The sequence below is a fragment of the Corvus brachyrhynchos genome, unplaced genomic scaffold (genome assembly GCF_000691975.1).
Source record: "Corvus brachyrhynchos isolate BGI_N302 unplaced genomic scaffold, ASM69197v1 scaffold365, whole genome shotgun sequence".
Lineage (NCBI taxonomy): Eukaryota > Metazoa > Chordata > Aves > Passeriformes > Corvidae > Corvus > Corvus brachyrhynchos.
In genome coordinates, this window is record NW_008239544.1 from 2252953 (window position 1) to 2257057 (window position 4105).

The 4105-nt window shown below is 38.9% G+C and overlaps 1 protein-coding gene across 2 annotated transcripts in view; it reads left to right on the forward strand.

The window, feature by feature from the left end:
- The window catches only part of LOC103620547 (carbohydrate sulfotransferase 5), an 18073-nt gene that overhangs the window by 3855 nt on the left and 10113 nt on the right, over positions 1–4105 (forward strand). The gene's annotated exons all lie outside the window — the stretch shown is intronic.

A 4105-nucleotide genomic window follows, 5' to 3' on the forward strand; every position in this document is an offset into this window, starting at 1 on the left:
CTCTCTCTTTTTGTTTTTCCTTTCTTTTCCCTAGAGAACATGGCTGATTCAGGTTGAGGTGGTTTCTTTTGCTGGAGTTAGATAGTGAAATAAGGTGCTTTGGAGAAACCTTCCTATCATTTCAGGAAATCCCTTCCCATTTTTCTTTTGTGTCCTGCCTCTCTTTCTAGCTGAAGGTGACATGCTGGTCTGAAGCATTTGTCATTATTTCTTAGTTGCAGCAGTTGCTTCGGTGAGGCGCATAGGGCACACACACCTCAACCCGGTCGTCCTCGGACTGTTTGAATTTGAGGACGCTATTGTACCGGTGCAGACAGAGTGTCCTGTGAGTGAATAGCGTTCAGTCACTGCGGATATCTCTTTGTCACCCCAGTTTTGCCATAGTAAAAATTCGTAACAAAAATTGCAACGAAGCAGACCTCATTTCTTGAACACCGGTCATTCTAGTAGCTGAAAACACTCCGTGATCTTCAGCTGCAGTGCATGGATAAATAGGTGTTGGAGGGCTATGCTTTGACACTGCCATGTGCTTAGGCTGGACAACTGTATCTAACTCAAAAAAAAAAAAAAAAATTAAAAATCTCCTAAAGGAAACAGTATCTTTTAGAAAAAGAACTTCGGTGAACATGTAATTAAATTTATGGTATGTTTCATTGTATTATAAAGTGTTGAAGTCTGATGATTTCCTGGAAACAACTCTTCAAATCTCATTTTCCACTAGATTGTAAAAAGAAGTGTATTTCCAAAAGCTAAATTAGCAGTATCACCTGAAATGCTAATATAATGTTATAATTCAGAATTACTACATTACATTTACTGTATTTTATTATTTTAGTTGCAGTTTCACTATTCTATTAAAAAGTAATTAGGCAGGCTTATCAGTTTCAACTATTTAGTATTGGAAAGACTTTCTTTTAGAAACTACCAGATTATAGAAGGCACCCTCCAAACAAACTTTTTCTTTTCCCATTCGAATACCAATCTGCATATTGTTGTTGATATAGTAAGCTTTTGCTTTCTGAAGGTGTGTGATTCTAGCTGCAGAAGAATACTGGAAAGTGATGTTTTGTCGGCGGGGTGATTTACTGCAAGAATTACTAGTAATATTATTGTGTGTTATTCTTTGACCAGCTTTGTCATGTTCCAACATTTCACTTTTTTGAGTAGCAAACTATGTTTCTAATGTTAGCTCATAGAAGCCGTTTTGGTGGTGATTGCACCGGTGCAATGTCTTATATGTGAAGTATGCAGTGAGTAAACGCCACAAGGAAAAGTAGACCTTCAGGTGGTCTTTGCTCTATTTATCATGCCATGAACAAACATTTCCCTATTAATTCTTTAAAATGCATGATGCTATTTACCATTATCACTCTTTTTACAGTCAGTACTGCTGCATTTGGTGAATTTTAAGTACATAAGTGGTACTTATATTCATCTCGTATGATTGCTCTGAAAGGTCAGCATACAGGACAATCATTTTTGGGTAACAAAAGGTTAAGCACATAATGCGCCATTAGGTATTAATTTTTCAGTGGAAGAGATCAGTCTGGGAAATCAACAGAATCACAGAATATGCTGAGTTGGAAGGGACCCACAATTGAGTATGTTATTTGAAGTTGAAGTAATTTCTGTGTAATCTGTAAGTTCTTTGACTTTAAAAATGCTTCATAGACTGTTGGAAATGAAAGTGTGCTGGAAATTTTGCCGGACAAAACATGGCCAGGGAAGACTTTGACAGAGACAGCTAAGATTCGGTTGCTCAGAAGTCATGATAGGGAAGCAGGTATTTGTAATACTTCACTCAAATGTTTTTGCTCTAATCCAGCCTGGTTTTTCAGTCTTCCCACAACAGACCCAGACTTGTTTGTTCTAAGGGAGTCTTTCATCCCAGCCTTTTGTCAAAAGCTCAAAGAGAGAGTGTGTTTCTTGATGGCTCTAATTATGAGGCACTCTTTCTGTCCTTCTACAGTCTTTTTAGTATCCCAGAAAAAAATGAGCAGTTTAATAGAAGGCTTTTTTTAGCTATAAAGTTAGTTTTTACTACTTTATTAAGTCTCTTCGGGCTGAATTCTGTGCTCAAAGGAAGCTACTAAGAAACTGTACTTCTTTCAGAGCTGACCTGAAAAGATCTGATTACCCGATTCCAATGTCTTATGTAACAAATGAATAAAAGTCCCTGGAAGCGAGAGCTAAATGATCATCCATTGGACAATTTCTTTCTTTCTTTTTCAGACCCTTTCTGGGTCTGAAAAGTGCTCTCCTTAGAAAAGAGATTTTTTTGGGACCAATACTACCACCGACTGTATTTTTACCCTGCTTGGTAAAACTGGATAGCTTTCCGTTACATATCTAGTTTCTTGGCAAGCAATGGCAGATACTAGTGGCCCTGCAGCTCACCAGTCTATCAGAGACAGTTTTAAGTTGTGAAGAAAATGGTTGCTCTGTTGGCCAGTTTGTATAATTAATTTCCTTTGGATGATATGTGAGAATAGTTATTCTGGAACTGTCCCAGGGTTCATCTAGTCTAGGATGTTGTTTCCATTATTAGCTGTTAGCATGGGGAGCCCAGTTACAGAGCTTGATTCAGGACTGTCAACTAAACCACGTATGCAGATGCTTTTCAGATCACATTTTGAACATTTGCATTGCCCTGTGAAGAGATGATTGTGCCTGAAGAATTTGAGAGACTTCTGATTATTCTCTTTACCAGAGCTCTCCTTGAAGAAATGGCATCGCAAAAGAAGTAATACTACTGTCACAGAAAAGGAGTAACAGTGTAACTGTTAGTAAAATAATTTATGCTGAGGAGTATTCATTATTTACAAAAGCAGGTATTGTGATGCCACCGAGTGTTGCCATACGACATGAGTTTCAGCTGAGAGATGTGAGAGGTGTTAGAGTGCTGGCTGCTGCAACTGGATGCCTGTTACAGCCTGATTTTCTGCTTGTTGTCACTCCCTTGCCACTTGGGGTCAGTCCTATTGCATGAGTCAACGAGGAGGTGCTTTCAAGAGTTTTGTCACTGAGATGACAGCTGAAGTGGCAGTAACGCTAGAACATCTGGCCCCTCTGCTGCTTCTCCCTTTCCCCCCATGTTTGTGGTTAGCAGGCCTGCTATAGTCAGGTAGGTGCAGCTACGAGGAAGCAGTTCTGTGGAGCAAAGCAGGAAAAAAGGAGGTGTAACAAACCCCAATTTTGCTCTCCTGAGGGGATCTTGGGGTGGGTAGTTGGTGCCCCTGAACTGTTGGTGGAGGAGGTGGGCACTAGCAGAAAGAGGCGAGGCAATGCAAAGCAAGTCACAGACTAGTGTTTCAGTGTGCAGTTTCAGTGTGCAGTTTTGGCATACTGCCTTTCTGTGCTGAAAGAGCGAGCTTGCCTAACAGCACCATCTGGTGAGTCCTGCAATGGAATAAATAGAGGATCAGAGGTAGGCTGTCTCGCAAGATCCTGTCCCTCACATTTGGAATTGTAGAATCATTTAGGTTGGAAAAGACCTTTAAGGTCATGAAGTCCAACTGTTAATCCAACAATGCCAAGTCCACAGCTAAGGCAATGATATAATGTAATCTATTCAGCAGATTTATAAATATGTGTATATGTGTATACATATATAGATCTTCAGCAACTCCATGAGAAGATTATTCTACAGGCTATTCAACAGCTGCTTTCTGTCTCAGCTAAAGTTTGTCAAAAATCATGAAAGAGCTTGTTCGGCTGAAAAAAATTGTACTTTAAGGGAATGCAAGTTTAACCTGGGCTGAAATCACCTTAACTGCAGAATGCAATTGCAAATGGTAAAGGGTTGTTTACATGAAAATAGAATTATACATGCCCAACATGAGAAGTGCATAAATAAAAGGCACTGTTTACAGAGAAAGTGGTGTATTTGGCCTTATGCATACTAGAGAATACTCTTACAGATGCTATATTTTGTTGCGTAATTATACTTTTTCTTTGGTGGTATCTACATGTGTATATTTTTTCCTTAGAAACACTTCAACTTTTCCAAAAGGGTAGAAAATTAATCTTAAATATAGAAAACGGGTATCTACTTAGTGTTTTACTCTGATATCACACTTTTTCTTGCAGTTTTTTTCATATTGAA